The sequence below is a fragment of the Balearica regulorum genome, chromosome Z (assembly GCF_011004875.1).
Source record: "Balearica regulorum gibbericeps isolate bBalReg1 chromosome Z, bBalReg1.pri, whole genome shotgun sequence".
In the NCBI taxonomy this organism is placed as follows: Eukaryota; Metazoa; Chordata; class Aves; order Gruiformes; family Gruidae; genus Balearica; species Balearica regulorum.
Window position 1 is genome coordinate 65,206,649 of NC_046220.1, and position 19,175 is coordinate 65,225,823.

Genomic DNA, 19,175 nt, shown 5'->3' on the forward strand with positions numbered 1-19,175 from the left:
TATTGCATTGTTTCTAGTATCACTAATACATAAGGATATAGTCCCTTTGTTTCCAAGAGATATGAGACAGAGGATTTTGCCTAAAGGAGGACTAGCTCAGGAATACTTTCAGCTATTTTTATCATTGTCTAGATGGAGCAGACTGTGTCCATTTTCAAATGCTAAAGTACTGTGGGAGCCAACAGGATTTTGTGCCTGTTCTTTTGCATTTTCAGTTTTGTGTAAGTTTCTCCATAAATGCAGTATTCAGTTCAGAAAGATAGCTGGGATCATGTGTTCAAGTATTTATATGGTGACCCCATCGACTAGTATCTGAATCTGTCCCAGAAAACTAAGATTAGAAACTAGTTTAATTAGAGTTTTTGTTGCTCCTGTTATGAGGTTTTTAAGATCAGTATTTTATGTATGAATCTCTCACACTTCTAGCCAGCGTGAAGAATTCCTGGACAGAAACAGGCTTGAGGTACAATACAAGGCAGAGAGTGGGTCACATTTCAAGTTAGAAACATCAAATGTAGTCCTTCAAGACTGTTCTCATCTGAATTTGCAGTCCTAATGCCTGCTCTGTTTTGAAAGGGAGAGCTTTGTGGGGTTACTGTCTCATCTCAGTCAGTAGTTTGGGCTTCAGACATGGTGTCGTAATCACCAATCTGAGAGCTGAGTTAGAGGTTCCCATCAGACATAGATGCAGCTCTATAGAGGAGAAATTCCTTCTGAAACAGAGCAGACATTAGGACCACAAATTCAGGCAAAAGAAAAAAATATTGTTCAAATAAATGAAATATAATAATTTAATCTTTGTGTAGTATGTATTATTTCTATGATTAGTATGCATTTTAGAATTAATTCACTGTGCTGCTGTATTATAATATCTATACAAGATATAGGCAGTCAGTTTCTATGTCAGTCTAGCATCTAGTGTTGTAAAATGATACAAAGCGAGGGGTGGGCCTATCAAAGGGATGTTGTAATTAAACAAGGTTCATATGTAGTGCATATTTGCTGGGAGAGACCCAAAATTTAAGTTGCACTATTAAGTGGATACCAGCAGGGTGGAAGACTTCCAGAAGTTTTAGCTGAAGTTAAGGACAAGCCTGACACTGTCTCTTTACAGCAAAAGAGAAGAGAGTTTCCTATTTTTTTTTTTTTTTTTCAAATGATAGTTTTCATTACCAGTGGTGGCTGTTCCCTCTAAAGTTGGAACACGGGAACAAATTTGAAGAAAGATTACACATTTTGATTTTTGTCTTAAAGAGAATGACTTTTTTGCATGTTGTAATTGTGTATATCATTCTTGTATGCCAACTGCAGTGCATATATTTGGCATTTTAATTTCTAAAAATGTGCTCAGTAAATCATAGAGCTAGTTATCAAAGAATAAATACATTTTTTCAATTTTTTTTTTAGTTATCTGTAATCTGAATATAATCTGAATATAAACAAATGAAAAAACCCACCAGAAAAACCCACCAGCTCTATGGTGGACTGTGAATGTATATAAAATTGGAGAGGTAGAAAAATTACATTTATTGAAAAAATAAGAAATAATAAAAACTAAACCCATAAATAAGAACGTTGCATTAATTCTCCCTCTTTGGGGGCCTTTCTCAAAACGAGTTTCTTTTCCTCTGCTTTGAGTACACAAATACTGAGATTGGAAGGGACTACTGGAGATAATCTAGTCCAACCTCCCTGCTTAAAACGTGGTCATCTAAAGCAGGTTGCTCAGGCTTGTGTCCAGTTGGGCTTTGAGTATCTCTACAACCTACAAACCTGTTCCAGTGTTTGAGCATTCTTTACAGTAAAAGTTTCTTCTTAGGTTTAAATGGTGTTTTCTGGTTTTTTTCATTGCATCTTGACCCATTGATAGACACCACTGAGAAGAGGCTGACTTCCTCTTTCTTTACTGTAGCTTTCCCTGGCTCCATCAGGTGTTTCTACACATTAGTGAGAACTCCCTCAGCCTTTTCTTCTCCAGGCAGAACAGTCCCAGCTCTTTCAGCCTCTCCTCATAGGAAGGATCACCTCCCTCAGCCAGCTGACAGCACTCTTCCTAACGCAACCCAGGATGCTGTTGTCATTCTTTGCTGCAAGGGCATGTTGTGGGCTTACAGTCATTTTAGTGGCCATCAGGAGTTCTGGGTCCTTTTCTGCAAAGCTGCATTCTAGCAGGTTGGTCCCTGGCCTTTTTCTGGTCCACAAGCTTTTTCCTCCCTGTATGCAGGATTTGGCATTTGCTTTTATTGAACACTGTGAGATTCCTGTTTGCCTGTTTCTCCTCTGTTGAGGTCCCTCTGAATGGTGGCAGCACAACCATTTGGTGTGTCAAGCACTCCCCCCAGTCTTGTGTCACCTGCAAACTTGTTGAAGGCACATTCTGTTCTATCATCAAGGTCATTAATGAAGATGTTAAACAGTACTGACCCCCACTATCGACCCCTAGGCTACACCAGTAGTGACTGGCCTTCGACTGGACTTTGTGCTACTGATCACAATGCTCTGGGCCAGGCCCTTCAGCTATTTTTCAATCTCACTGTCCACTTACCTAGTCTGTACTTTGTCATCTTATCTATATGGGTGTTTGGGACACTATCAGGAGTCTTGCTAAAGTAAAGGTAGACATCATCCGCTGTTTTCCTGTCATCCACCAAGTTAGACACTGTGTTGTATAAGGCTATCAGGTTGGTCAGGCATGATCTTTCCTTCATAAATCAATGCTGACTCCCACCTTCTTGTCCTTTATGTGTCTGCAAGTGGTTTCCAGGATTATTTGCTCCATCATCTTCCCAGGGATGGAGGTGAGGTTGACTGGCTTTCTTCCAGTCCTCAGAAACCTCTCCTGCTTATCATGACCTTTCCAAGATGATTGAGAATGGTCTTGAAACCACAGCAGCCAGTCAAGCACCATGGACTTGTGTACATCCAGTTTGTGTAAATGCTCCCTAACTGATCCTCCTCCACTAAGGGTACACGTTCCTTGCTCTAGAGTTTCTAGTGGTCTGAGGGACCTGGGATTGCTAAAGTCCAGTCTCACCACTGAAGACTCTGGTGAAGAGGCATTGAGTACCTCAGCCTTTGCCATGTCCTTTGTCTCCAGTTCCCCTGCCCCATTTAGCAGTGCGCCAACATTTTCTCTAGTCTTCCTTTTGCTGCAGATACACCTGTATGTTTTAGTTTTGCTTTTCATATTCCTCATCATTAACTTGAGGTGAATTTTGGCTTCCCTAGCCCTATCTGTGCATGCTAAGACGTTTTCTCTGTACCTTTCCCTGCTTCCACCTCTTGTATGCTTCCTTTTTGCATCTTGAGTTTTGTCAGAAGCAACTTTTTCATCCACGCAGACATCCTTCCACCTTTGCTTTATTTCCTACATGTGAGGATGGACTATCCTTGAAAATTGAACAGCTCTCCTGGACCCTCCTTCTCATCAGGATCATATCCCATGGAATTTTTCCAGACAGAACCCTGAACAGAGATCTGTCTGGAAATGTGGAAACTCCTCTATACTTTTATGGGGCTTATTTTCATACTGTTGCTGAATAACTTCTTGCATATCAGTTTTGCGTAAGTTGCACCATGAATGCGATGTGGGATTCAGCTCAGGAAGAGGTGGACTGTGGATTATTTGTATCTATCCACCCAGGCACCTGTCGGTTTAGTGTCTGAAGCTGTCCCAAACAGTTGAAAATATAAATTAGTTGCCTTGGGGGCTTATTGCTCCTATTAACAGCTAGTGTCTTCTACACAGGAATCTTTCCAAGTTCTCTTCTGGTATCAGTTGATGATGTCATTATTCTCCCTCTTGACTGTTGTCCTCTGCTAGAAGGAGAGGTGTTTCTGGTGAGGGAAAATAAGAACATCTGTGTCTCATCTGGGCAAGAATCCAGACACGTTCTATGATCCAGCACCTCCAAACCTTCCATGTAATGGCAGTAGCTCATAGATGATGTTTAGTTTGGAAGGTTTAAAACCTCTTTTTTGTGAAAACCATTTTCTGTGAAAATTCTGTTTTGAATAATGGCATATAGGTTATGATTTTGTTCAGTACTTCTATTTTTCTGTAGATGTGGTAAATTTATTACTTTAGTTTTTTCTAGAAGAAAAATTATTTTATTTCTGCTGCATTCTTATGGTGGCTGTACTTAATAGCTAAAGTGTTGGTATCTTCAAAATGAAAATTTTTAAAGGACACTGAAGGTATGTTGTATATTATTTTTCACTGGAAAGAACCAAGTACTAAGCCAACGGTGTCAGTTGCAACTGTACATCTTTTGCTTGATGCGTAAGTTAAATATGATAATTAAATCTGACTCTTCCCCTTCATTTATGCCTATTCTGCTTCTATGCTTATAGCATGTTTTTTTATAGTATCAGAGCTCTTTCAGAACTAGAAATGCAGCAAGTGGGGTAGTATAGACTTAATTGCACTTCACATCCTTATGTCAGTCAGAAAAAAAAAAAGCATATTTGAAAATCCAGTCAGGTGTCAAAAGGGGTGCTATATCCATGTTTAAATAAAGTTATTCACTTGAGAGGCAACTAGCTGATAGCTGGATTCTAAGTTCCTGTTAAAAACAGTAAGAAAGTTAAGAGTTTAAAGAGAGAGCTTAGGCTGGAATGCACTGTACTCTTACCACAGTAGTGGTACTGTGATTTAGTAGTCATACTCTGTATCACAATACGTAGAGAAGTGCTTTCATCTTTTCAGACTGTTCCGGGAATTGACTATTGCTTAGAAGACTTGCTTTTCTTGCCAAGGGAGAGATTTTTATTTGAGCTTGATACAGCAGGTACCTAAAGAGGGAAAAGAGTTTATTTGTTCTTCCAAGAGATCAAAGAATTTCCTTTCCCTTCTAGCCTAAGGAAACAATGGAGGTGGGAGTCAGTCTGAGCCCGCCCAGCTGAAGAAATCCAGAGAGCCTAAGACAAGCCACCTTCAGCTTGAGTGAAAGTTGAGTTCTGTAGAGACAGTAAGATAGAACTCTGGTTATTTATGTCTGGGTTATGATATTCAGACAGAATCTGGTATTGAGACATCCAAGCAAAAACTTGGTTCTTTTTTTCGTCCTGTACACAGACCTGGAAGAGAAAGCATTAGCACATGAGAATTTAAATATGATTAACTCCCAAGTATTGGGAAGAACAAGTTAACATCACATGCTTGTCTCCCTTTGCCCTTTTCTGTATCCCCAGTGTACTCACTCTTACACACAGGCTGACAAGACTGAAAATGTAGGCATTTGTTTGCCCTTTTTTTTTTTTTTTTTGCATTGTTTGGATTTGTAGTCAGGCCAGGCTTCTTACTGCACATCAGGGTTTTTTTTCATCAAGAATGAGTTCCTCATACACTCAGTCAGTTTAGGGCCCAGAATTTAAGACCTCTGTCATTGTAAAGCTGAAAAATTCTTAGATTTGGGGACATCAATAGAATTGACTGTTACATTTTTTTCCTTATATTTACCCCGGTGTTATAGTCATCCTACCTTGAATGGTAATACAGATATATATGTATACATACAGACAAGATAAAAATATATTTAAAACAGCACTGCTTTGGCACCATTGGAGGATAGTTCTTGATTTACTTCCTACCTCATTTTTTAACACAGGTAAAGATCTTGTGCATACAATTGAGAATTGTATGCTCTTCAGTGCATATTGACCTGGGATCTGCCACAATGACCGGGTAACCCTACTGTTAACTTAGTACAAGTAAAGTTTGAGATACATAGCCAAGTTATGGGCATATCGGTTAAACCACAGGAACTGTCCAGATGCATATTTTTGGCATGTAAAACATAGGAACTAACATGGTTAAAGTAGTCCATAAAGAAAGAGAGCTTGATTATTGGCTATGTCCTTAGCCACTAAGATATGTGCTGACGTTTTGACACTTGAGATACATTTCTGAAGGGATTATATTGCTTTCAGTGGATAGTTAATGCTTATAATACCCAACTAAACAAAAGTATGCAAACCACATCAATAAAGTCCTTTTCTGTGGTTAAAGCTGAGTTATAAAATGGACATGCCTTCTTCCATCCTCCCCTTTTGTTTTCTGGTAGTCTATTTTATAAAAACAGTGAGAATAGAGGATAAAAAGGAATGACTGAGTGGCCAGGAATTCAGGCAGGTGCATAACTACTCCCCATGGCTTCATCCTTTCTAATCACACCTGTGTGCTGCGTAGTCAGCCTTACCCACCAGCCCACATGTTCTGCCCAGATGACAGCTAACAGATGTCATCTGTAAAAATATACAAGCTTAGCTATAAGAAAACTTATATTAACTAGAAAGCTGCTTAAGGCCTAGAACTATTTTAAAGCCTATAATCGTGGGAAAGGGGTTTGTAATCAAGGTAATAGCTAACTGACCATGGCAATGTACAATGCTGCTACGTTCCTTGTACGGTCCCTACCCAACCGGACAATAGGCCCGGGAATATTAATCTTATGAAGTAAGTTGTAAGGGACAAGTGTATCCACAGCAAGGATACTGCGCATGCCTGCAAGAAGAGGGTCATCCAGCGAACACGGGTGCAAGACCACTGACGACCACCAGAGACCCCTGAGGACCACCAACTCAAATCACTGAGCATGTGTGATGGGGATGAGAATATGGAAATGGATTCCAAGAAATGATTATCATAGGACTGCCTTTTCTCGGAAAAATAATGAATATGTATATTTTGATTCTGTATAACCTGTATGTTGGTGATCACCTGGCATGCACGTTTGGTGGAGCTATTTCCCCCATGCATCCAGCGCTGCAATAAAGCAAACCTAGGGTAACTCACGGCTGGTGGAATTTTTATTTAACACATCCACCACACTGGCAACCCTTAACCACCCCCAGTCCTGCCAAATTCCACCAAGCCCAATAGACTGCAAAAAAATATTTGGGCTCTTAAGGCAGCTTTCTATTTACATATGAAAGAATTTTTTAATTGCGTAGGCATACAGCTTTGTTCGTAATTTTCATTTTATCACCATTTGCTTTCAAATTAAGGCAGAAAGAATCCAGGATATTTTTAGTTATGCTTGTTAGCTTTGTGCTAAGAAGGCAACTTTCAGTCAGTCACTGAGGTCTGTACACTTAGAAGATTACAAATCCACCATTTTCCTGCAGCTGTGGGACAGAGATGCATCTGCAATCCTAAACAGGTTTTATAGTAAATTTCCTCGTGCCAAATCAGAGATTAAAATCAGCAGTCTAAATCAGTCCAACCAGCTGTTTTTACAGGCATATGTTTGTAATCTAGGGTAACATGTTTAAGCAAGAATGGGGTAATTTATTCAGCAACAACTACAACAAAAAAAGCGCCTTTGTTTAATACAAAATAGATTAACATGGGGGGCAGAGAAAGAGGGGGAGTATTAGAACATTTTTTTTACATTTTTTTCTCAGCAGCCACATTTGAAACATACTGAGCATTTTCCTTTTCTGTTTTCTATCCATTCATGAACAGGATACTTGCTTTATATTAGTTACAGGTCTTAGCCTCCAAGAGAACTATTAAAACATTCTAAGAAAACTTGGAATCGTATTTTTAGAAAAGTTAGCTCAAAAAACATATTCATAATAAATGAAGAAGTATATTATGCTCTTGCTGAAGATCATTGGCAAGAATAAACTTACATTTGGTAGCCAGCCAGTTCCATTTGTATTTAAAATTTAAAGACAACTCTTAATCCTCTCTGTTAATAGTTCAGGATGGCCTCTGAAGGAGCTGTAGCTATTAATGCCTGCCTGCAACGTCTTACTTTCATCCACACAAATATGTCTTGGTCTGTATGGTGGATATTTAATGTCAGTGCCATTTTAAGAAAGAGGGAAGCCTGGGAAAAAGAAAGAGAAAAAAGAGAATCCTCTCCTCTAACGCAGGGTTCTGCAGGCAGCAGCATAATACGGAGACGTTAACTCTAGTTTACGTGAGCAACCCCACCACAGGGTAATGCACCTTGCTGGGATGCTGCATCAATTCACCTATATGGAGCTTAATACTGCCATGGCTAGACTACTTTGTTATGGTGATAATACGCTTCTTTCCTATTTTCTGTAAATTTGCTGTGTCAACAGGGCACAATAAATGCAGCAGTTTGGGGAGCTCGTTTGCTGTGATAAAAGATACACCAAACAGTAAGTGTACAGTAAGAGTATCAAGTTCTCATGTTTTGTGGCAGTCAGTAGGGAGTGTCTCATCTTGCTCAAGAGTTAATTACTGTTGCTGTCGCCTCCTACACTGTTCTTTAACACCTCTGGAAATCAGCTGATTATGATTCTCATGCTTCCAAACATGAAAAAAAAAATGTTTTGGGCCTTTACAAAACAGTAGATTTGAATGAAGCTCCTTTCTTTTGTCCATGACTAGTGCTTCCAGGTGGAGTTTGTGTCCCAGAGAATGTGTTTTTGTATCTGATTCATGCGTTATGGCCTACATGAGTTGAAGCTAAGCATCTTAAGTATCCAAATGGTCTGATGCCGTTCTGTGGTTTTGCACTGCCACTAGTGCAACAGGAGCCTTATACTGAGCAGTTCTTCTGCACATCTTCTGTGGGAAATGATCACAATTGGCATTTACTTGGAGTGTATTACACATTCTCAGGGTGGTGCATAAATTGTTTCCTAAGGAAAAAAAAAAAGTATCATCTCGAGATTTGCATGGAACTTTGCCATCTGAATGCTATCCATCATTGTTTTTAAAAAAAGTTTCCAGAACACTTAATTGTTTTGCAGAGAGCTAATACACCTGAGGGCCTAAATGAATGTTTGAAACAGCTGCTTCATCCTGTTCTGCCACTATGGATAACTATGTAAGTTTAGGTTGACTAATGAAGTATATCAAAGTAATTTAAAAAACACTCAGTGGTTAGCTACTATATTAAATGTAGATACCTGTGAGACATGCAGAACTCTGAGGTATAAGAATTACATTGCTGCTTAGCAGAATTCCCCTGTGTTGGATTACAGGTTTCAGTACTTCAGGAGCCTTGCTCTGTGTGCCCTAAACATGTCTAAGGGCTCACATCTTGTATCAGTAGGAAGACTTACTATGTATTCCAGTGGCGTTGAAAATTGTGCCATCAAAGGTGTTTTTCCTGCCAGAGTGAGAAAAAACTGTGCAAGTTAAAGGGTGGAAAGTGGTCCAGTAGTTCACAAGACTGCTTAAGCATTGAGTTTGACAGCCACAACAAAAATGCAGATACAGTAAGGAAACAAAGGAGCCATTCTGGTTTACAGGAGGGAAGGTAGACCCCTGCTTGTGCCCCAAGGTGCACAGGGTATGCATGTTTGACAATGCTCCATGGTGCAGTGGTGCCTCACCAAGGCCAGTGCTCACTCCTGTGGCACCCTGATCTCCCAAACCCTGAGGCGAAGGTCCTGCTCCATGTGGGCCAGCATGCAGGAGCTGTGAAAGCAATGGCTTTCACGCTGCTCCATCTTCCCTCTATCTCCATGCTTTACCTAGGGTCAATTAAATACAAATCTTCCATGGTGCCCAATTCCTGCCTCCTGTCCCTCTCTCCCCAGCAGGCTGTTCATAATCATTGCTGTTAATTTGCATCTCCTTTCTCTGCTGCACACAGCCATGCCCACACACAGCTCTCCAAGCTAGGACTTAATCCTGGCCTGCCTCTACACTGAAGTCCTCAAATTTTACTCACCTAGTTTTATTCATCAAGCTCTTCTGCTTAAAATTGGTAGTTCTATTTGCTTTTGAAACATCACCCAACCTCTCTGGACAGTCCTTTGGCCTGTTCTCCCCTTTCTTCTCCATTTCCATTTGACTGGCCTGGCTACGTGCTTAGGTGCATACAGTGGTTTGCCAGTTCAGAAAGTGGTTTGAGCAGAAGAACATGAGAGCTTTGATCTGAAAGCCATTTGGCTATGTTAGAGCAGAACTGTACCCACAGAATAAGGAAAATGGGAGGGAGGTTTCATTAGCTTTGTCATAACCCTATGTAAACATATGCATGCAGTTTCTGGAATAACATTAGCTGCTTGTTAACTCACTTGAACCCAGTGCAATACTTTTCTATGAAGAAGCAGCTCATTAGTTACCACACTTGCAGGATTTGTTCATTAAAGTCGATAGAAAAGAGTTGTCTTGAAAACCTAGCATTTGAATATTATTTTCATTGTATAATTAACCCATGTTCATAATTATTTTCCCCAGTCACCTGCAGCTTCTTAAAATCTTAGAGTCATTAACAAAAATGATGATATGAATGTTCAAGGTCTGATTTATCTAAAAAGAAACTTAGTTAAATAAAAGTATAGCTGAAGTATTGCAGAAATCTTCAGCACAACTAACTGCCATATTAAAGTATTTCTCAGTTTTATTACTTTGTGCACTATAAAACAGCTGCCAGCTTTGCTGTTTATCTTCATTTGTAGATTCTACTTCCCTATGATATTTCTTTACCCAAGTTCACATTTCTGTCTTTCTCCTCATCATTTCTTAAATGCCGTTTCACTAGTCCAAACTGAATTACTTAATTTCTCTTAAAATGTTCTCACTGCCTTGTCTACTGTCACCGTTTCTAAGACCAGCAGCCTCATGATACAGAGCTGTAAGCTCTCCTCCATCCAGCGTTGAGATCTTACCACTTTTTCCTGTGTAACTGTTCATGAAATCTGGCCTAACCTAACCTCTTTTTTGTGCCCAGAATCCACTAACTTTCATTCCTTCACCTCCCACCTTGATGGCTTCCTTTTCACTTACTCCCACATTTCAAATCTGCCACCTATTTAATGTAAGGTGGCACAAATTTTAAGATAAGTCCTGTGCTAAGATCTAGCTATTTTCTTTTTACCTTTGCTTTTTTTACCTTCTTTTTACCTTCACTTTTTTTCTCCCAACATATCCCCTCCTCTTTAAATCACCTTTCTCTTCAATACATTTCATAATTCTTACCTACCTGCCTGCATAAGCTTCATCCACTTATGCTTCCAGCAACTGTCTCCACCCTTTTTACTAACTTACTCGATGCTGGTCTACCCAGGTTGTAACTTTTCACTCTTACTAGATTTCAAGACTCATTTCTGTCACTATGTCTTTAGAAAATGAGTCATACATTTATTTATGGTTACCTCGTAAATATTCATGAGATGTTTCTGTGTTGTGCTTTCAGCTGCATTGCATGCTGTCCCATTGTCGTGGGTGTCCCAGGCCATCGTTAACCCACAAAATGGACAACTGACCATAGGTGATAAACATTAGACCTTTCTTCTTTTGCACGATCACATCATCCATTCCTCTTCCTTTCTGCAGTCCTAAAGCTTTAACCCCTTCATTGTATAAGGACTCACATCACTCAATACTATACCACAGGTGTATTAAACATATGAATGATTTAATATAGGAGATAAACCTTCATCTAACATTAGCAGAAAAACTAAACAGTGTTTTATTACATCCATGGGTGTATTCTAAATTACTAGAGGATAATTAACCAAGAAATACAGGGGATATCTAATGTACATTGTATTACAGTGCCTTGACTGAGATGCTTGACTTTGTTAAAAGCTGTTGTCAAAACTGTTTTGAGGAAAATAACAGTTCTCCCAAATCTTACAAAATCTCACACTGCACAAAGCAGAGAAGACCTGACTGGACTCTGCAGAAATCTGCAAGTAAGTAGATATTCTGTATTATTCCAAATCTACCCAATGTTATCCCACTCAGAGCTATCACCTATTCAAGAAGACAAAGGCATTACCAGAGATGACAAAGCCTGGGACAGTCAGCAGAAAGAGCCCTGTTTGTGTCTCTACCATCTCTGGGCCACAGCAGCCACCAGGCTCTGCAGCATTTGAGCCCCTCAGGGCTGTTCAGTTAAAGACAGGCCAAACAGGCATAGGGACGTCCTTTGCAATTGGGTGAGAGTGTTCAAAATGGTTAAAATTAACTTTGCCTCACCTGTCCTCAGGTGGCAAGGAAAGCTCTGGTGTAGAACTGGATTGCCTCTTTACTTCCCATGCATGAAAATCCTGCTATGTCATGGCAGAATTTTAAAAACAAATCCAGCATAATGGAAGGATTTTTTAGGGAAACTCCCCTGCTTTGTCTACTCTGGTTATTTCTCTCCTGTTTTTCTATCTCATTCATCTCTGGTTTATATTACTTAGACCATTCTCATCCTCCACACCTCTCCTTGTAGTGGAAAAAAAAGGTATTTTCTTAGGAACTCTAATCTAAAAGCCTTTTAACTGTTAAAGATTAACCATTAAAGCATCTGTGGAAAAGCACGCATTTCCCTGACACTTGACTCCAGCCTGCTACATTCTGAAACTCAGCTATTAGTAATGCTTCCATAGCTTGTTTATGCTTAACAGGTTGGTAGGAAGACAAGCTCAGATCCTATGTGGAAAACACACAAATGCGGGCTGATGTGGTATGGCTGGGTGGGGAGCCACAAGCGCCCCTAACAGCCAGCAAGCAAGTGTAAGAACCTGTCTTTCAGTGGCACAGTTTGTTGGAGATTTTGATTTTGATAAAGCTTTCTAGTGAGTTTTCTGAGAATGGCTCGGGCACTCTCAGAGTGGAAGAGAGGAGGGTTGCTCACATGCCTATGCACAGAGGAAAAAGGATGAATGCAGCAAATTAGGCCCAGGTGGGGGACATCAAACAAAAAAAGGGCTTTTTACAGAGGATGATGTGCACGTGCAGCTGGAAAAGCAAAGCTCTGAAGCTCAGAAATTACTATTTCAGAGCACACAATATGCTTCAGATAAGAACACTCAATTCTATGGCACTGGTATTTTTCCAAAAGGTATCTACACTGATGTTGAATTTTGGGGTCAAACATGGTCTAAATGCTCAAAACTTTACAACTTTACCTGTATTTCCTTATAAGATTAACATATTTGGACCTTTCCTTTATACAAGGTGATCAAAAACATTTCAAATGTCAGTTTCCTACACAGCATTTTGCTTAGTTCTTTTTTAGTGGTATTGAAATGTTTGTTTCTACCTCACCATAAAATCAAGGCAGAAGCCATTTCACCATTCATCACTTTTTTAAAGAAAGAGTATAAGGCAGACTAGACTGTGAAGTTTCTTTGGTTTTAGGAATTTCAGTGACATTTCAACTGACCTTTCAATTTCTGCCTTAAAAATAGAAGTAATTAGTTTTATTATAAATACATTTCTGATTTGGAAGCATCTAGATCTTCTTGCAGAATCAAAGACCAAACATTGTAGGACAAGAACTAACCCAACTGACAACCAAAAAGAGAGTGGGAGAAAGGCAATGGTGCTGGCTTTTCTCAATTATTTATTTTTAATTGGGTTTTTGTTGTTTTTATTACACTAACTGGTAGTATGTAGGATGATTTACTTCAGTATTCTCTGTGATTTGCAGAACATTAGACCAGAACAACTAGGGAGCATGCCCTGACAAAGAGCACAAATTCCTATATGGGTTTGTATATGAAAATATTGCCAAGAGTAGAAACAAAGATGTTTGGGGTTAACTTCTTTTTCGTGTTCAGTATATGACAGAGACGAGTGGCCTTAAAAATGGTAGGAGAGAATAGTAAGCAATAGTAAGTAAGTAACCTAGTCCTTTGTGTCACAATGATGTCATATCTGCTGAGAGAGATTTCAGCTGCATTCGTATGTATGAGCTTCTGTAACCTTTGAGAGTTTTTATGTGGGTAGAACTAATTATAAACAATTAAGATCCAGATCAAGCCAAGAACACCCTGGATGACAAGACCCTGAAATGTCTCTGAGAACCTTGACATGTTTAAAATTTCCATTCTGTCCTCTTACTGCATCTCTCTGTAGCAAAGGTGAGCACAATAAATATAATAATGGTTTACCTCAACCATGGTAAGTCTCTGGATACGACAATAGTTGTCAGGAAGGAAAAAGAGTGGGGAGAAAGCTTCAGAATATTCTTTAGAAATACCTGACAAGCCATGTTAGAAAAAGACCAGTAGCCTCAGTTAATAGTTTTCTGTTCTGCAGTGGTTAAGTTTTGAAGAGAAACTATTGGCTTCTGAGAATACAGAATTCTTCCTATGCTCTGTCTAAAAATCATTGGTTTATGTGTTCGTGGGTGTCACATGCACAGACAAAACAGTCCCTCTGGTGCAAAACTGGTCATGAATGTAGGTCTTGCAAACTTCACCAAAGATTTAGCCCAAAACATTTCACCGGTTGAAGAACATCAGACTATGTATTATTCCATAGTAACATGCTGTAGAGTAATACAGAAATAATAATTTATTGAACAGTAACAACCAAGGAAGTGTAAGCTTTTTCTTGAAACAATGGGATTTTTAAATAAGATTCAACACACAGTACAGAGTTGCATTAATCTCAGCCAATCTCTGGGCTGTTCTTATAACTCGGTACTTTGCCTGTGGCTACCCCAGGGTGAGCGTAAAGGCATGTCAAAATGGGTGGAGATACAAAAACAAGTACACTCAAAAGGATTATTTTTTTCTCAGCTTCAACCTACACCTAAGAGTCAAATAATGCTCTGCCCATCTGATATGAAGCCACATTCCCACTTCCACCTTTTACTCTTGACCTATTTAAATTCTCAGCCCCAACAGTAAAGAAACAGCAGGAGGAGAAAAAAGAATGACAGCACCCACTGTGAAGCACACTCTAAGATACAATGCTGTTTCATGCAGTTCCCTAACAAGTCCCAGGATGCAGCTGTTGAAGATGACAGGACTGTGCGGGGGAGAGTGTCCTCAGCAGGAATATGGGCCCAGGATATACCCTGTAGCAACAACATACCCTGATGCATTTAAAGTGTCTCACTGATGAGTCTAATTTCTCAGCTACAATAGGAAGATAGTCACCTTTTTTTAAGGAAACTATTTGGTTCACTGAGTTCAGACTAAAAGTTTCACTAGTTTGATGGGGTTTTCCCCACCTTCCTTCCATACTGGCCTTAGACTCCTTCACAGAACATTTTAGGTTTCACAGTAGGTTCTCCAAGACTAGAATGTGTTTTTCCAGTCACATTATTATTCATGTCTTTAAGCCTTTCCTTGAATGTCACTGTTTGATAGCTCTACTGCCCTCCTTTGAACACAAAAAGAGGACATCTTTACCTGCAAGAACTCATTGTCCTGACCTGTTTCAAGTAAGATTTATGGTAAGTAGTAATAAAGGAATTTCACACACTTTGTAAAAAGATCAGACTCCTTAGCCCATCTCTGTAGGCATGTCACATCTGCATCAGCAGTAGTGCTGCTCGTTAGTAGTGTCTGCTTCAAAGGCACTGTCATGGTTGACTGGAAGATCAAGGCTAGTATGGCAATAAAAATGCATCTGTGTTGTCCTGCAAAGGGGTGGGCAGGGTTTTTTCCATGAGGCACCAATAAAGCCAGGCCTGTAAAACCCCCCAAAGGAGGCCATGCCCAGCCCAATAACAGCCCAGGCAATTGTTTGATAACCTCATGGGGTCAGGTCCTCTCCTCTCTCCTCCACTCCTGCCATGGTGCCAGGGAAGTACAGGTCAGCTTTGTCAGGCTCGGCAGCAAACAGTGTTTACTCAGCCCTAAAGGAAGCTTTAGTTACTTGCTCTGAGTTTGCTGTTGCTGTGGTTGTGCTACTACAGACACTTGAGCTGGGAAGAATTGAAGTTCAGGTATGTTTATGTGAACTGTTGTGAACGTAATGTAAATGTGTGTCCTTCTTTAGAAGGAGAACTTTAATTACAATGGGAAAGCATCTGTTGTCTTGCTGGTGCATGATGTTGGCTCAGGTGCTTCCTGTGAAAATGTCAGATTTGTTTGTAAAGGTTCAAGAAAAGAGGGATAGAACAAGTAATGCTTTGAATAAAAGTTTCACCCTAACACTGTCTACCTTATTCCTCATGGAGGAACAGATAGCAAGGTGTATGCACTTCTGTGCTAGCTGGTCCAGAGTGTGTAGAAAGGGTCGGAATTTTTTGTTTGGAGAGGGCTAGTGATAGACTCATGTAAGCAACTGTGAACTGTTGAGCACAGCTTAGCTATTTGCACATGTGATTTAATTTTCACTTTGTTTTGTTGAAGTCTTAAGGCTCAGATTGTGGGCTCTCTGCTATGCCCCAGAGAGAGTGTAAAAGGTACCAAAGAGAGAAGATGCAAGGAAGGAGTATGTTCTTGATGCTCATTTCCATGGCATGAACTTGTTGGCTGAGAGGAAGGGGAAGACCATGGGCAGAACTGAGCAGGAAAAAAGGGTTTGGAGGTAAAGTTGTTTGGGTAACAACATTGTGAGGTGGAATCTGCATCACCCCCTCCAGACAGAGTGCTGAAAGGACCAGCCTCGTGTAACAGAGCTGTGATCTTCCCGGGCTTTTGCGCTAGACAGATGGATAACTGAACAGAGAGGCTCAGTGCATTGACTGCTGCATTTCTTACTGTGAAAGTGTGATTTGCTGCAGCTTCAGGGTTGGGTGTTTAAATTAAAAAATACCAGAACTAGTTACTCATTCAACTCTTACTGCTCTTTCTTATGCTTATGCAGGGTGAAGGTGTATCACTTAATATTATTTTCAGCCATTCTTCTGGATCAAAATATATAAAACTCCAACTGATGGCAATTTTTTTCAAATAATTATTACAGAGTTTATGAAAATTGTCTGAATGAATGAACTAATTCAAAATTCTTACTGACATAACTAAGATAGTGATCCACAATGCAGGGAATACTGTCAATAAGCAGAAAACTAGGGCTTTTCAGCTGCTTTACTCCCTGAGCATTATTCTTCTTCAGGGTGCAGCTTGTAGCCAATATTTAAGGTCTTGATGGTTTTGGTTTTCTTTAGAAAGATACTCTTGAGACAACCAGGTATATTCTCTGGTAGACGCTGTTTCCTTAAAAGCAGTGTTTCCCCAAAATAATAGGGGGAAAATATCAAGCTGACAGATTTCTTCTTCAGAAATCCAAGTGTGATTTCCTTAAGGATAGTGTCTCTATGAGAAATTATTTCTTAGCTTATTACAAAAGTTTGGTTTGTACACATTTCCCGTATTTGCTCTCTCTCCCTCTTGCACAATTTCAGCTCGTTATTTGTAAGAACTGGAAGATTGTAGCCCGTTCATAAAGGAAAGTCACTGGGTGTCCACATTTCTGTATATAGAAACATGATAATGGAAGATGTCCTTAATGCTTTTTTGCAAATATTTCTAGAAAAACAAATACATAAGTGAAGAATTTTTTTGTTGTTTGCTTGGGTGGGGTTTTTGGTTTATTTTTTGGGGTTTTGTCATTTGTTCTTTTTTCTTAATTACAAAAGCCTAATTTAAAATACCTGATCTGTGGTAGTACTATAGGTATGAGAGACCACAGAAGAAGTGTAATTAGCTATGAAATGTAATAGAGATTTCTGTTTGATTGATCGTTAATTAGCTCATGGGATTTCTTTTTCAGGAATCGTTATGCCACAGGTCTTATGTTACCAGTGAAGAGGATCAGTTTCAAAACCAACCTGTTTATGTGTGTAACCTAGCTATGACAACACAATACAAACTACAAAGATTTGAATTTTTTTTAAATTCCCAGCCTATTTTTCTTAGCATCGTATCCTAACATTAATCTAAATTAGCAAGTTCTTACACTTAATCAGCTGGTTTCTTCTGAACTGATTGGAGCCCTTATTAGGAAAGTGGCAGTATTTGTTTTAACCCATTTGAAACATATCTTCCCTATAACTGCTTTTCTGAAAAGCATGTCTGCCACAAGGCTCTTTTTCCATGGTTTACTTTTCCTTAAGCATGAGTGGGTATCTTCAGTTTGAAAGTAGTTTATTAATCTGTGGTCTGTGTACCAAGCACAGGTGACATGGCTGTCGTGGGGAAATCAGAGATGAAGATAGCCTGATTTGTCTGAAATCAGATGGGAATCCCTACCAGGGGAAGTTGCAATGTATCCACAGAAATGTTGCTGAATACCTCTTTCCCTTTTGCTTATTCATTTCTTTCCTTTTGTTTTCCTGCTCTTCTTCCCAATCCCATCTGCAGAAAGTTTTATAAAAGTTAAAAAAATAAAAAAATCCACGAAAGAGTTAGGTTTCCACAATGCATAGTTAAGTACACGTAGTGTGACCAAGAATCAATTTTGGAAAGTAATTTATTGGTATGATTTTACTGTGGTTTAGCATCTTGTGAGGACTGCCATATCTGTCAATGCAGAATGGACTGTGGATTTGTTGTAATTAATGGTAAAGCTCCCTTTTCTGGTCCTTTGTTTCTGTTCATATCTCATAGATTGGCAGAGAAAGGAAAGAGAAGCTGCTTTCCTGTTAGCAAAGCTCTGCAACGTAGTAGCACACAGGGGAACTCTTGTGGACATTGGCATGAGAAATATCAGAAGAGACAGGAGAAAAGACAGGCAGTTGTTTTTCAAAGAGGGGGAGGTGGGCTTGCAGTGGCTTCCTCAAAAGTTTTGTGGATGTCCATTTCTCACTGCAATACTCAGTTACCTGGTAAGTTATCTCCTGAGCCTTGGCTGTCTGAGTGTGAAACAACTCTAGGCCTCTGGTTTGAAGGCCTCTTCTCACTCCTTAACCCAGGTGTACCATCTTTGTAATGCATTCTCACAGCAAAATGTCTTTAAACTGGCAAAATTAGTTGGAGTTTTTGCATCAGCACTGAACATAGCAAAGAGAGCACTCTTTGACAGGCATGTATAACCATGCTTAACCATTGAATGAGCACTCCAAGCACATTCCATGATACTGCAGAAAGTGGTTGTTCTGGACCCCACAACATTTTACAGATTTTCACAGCTGGGAACTCTAATTCAGAGGTTATCTACCAACTGGTTTGCTACATAAAATTTATAGGTAAATCTTTCATAAGTCAAATTGTAGCTGTATATGTTACTGACAGTGATGGCAGCAAATGTTTTATTGTGCAGTAGCTCACATAGATGGAGCTAAAGGAAGCAGCAATCATTTCAGGATGCTGGAGGGTGGTGGGGCCTGTTTGTTGTACCTGGGCCACAACATTATGCCATAATCACAGTCCCATCCATGAGCTAGGTTCAGAAACATGTCTGGAAAAATAAGTTCTTTTTAGAGAGCAGTGCTCCATGACTGCAAAAGAATTCTAACACATCAAAAAAACCCAAACCAACCAACCAACCAAAGTCAACAAAGAAGTGAATGCTCACTGCAGAATAGCTGCGCTGTGCTCAATAGACTTCAGTCGGC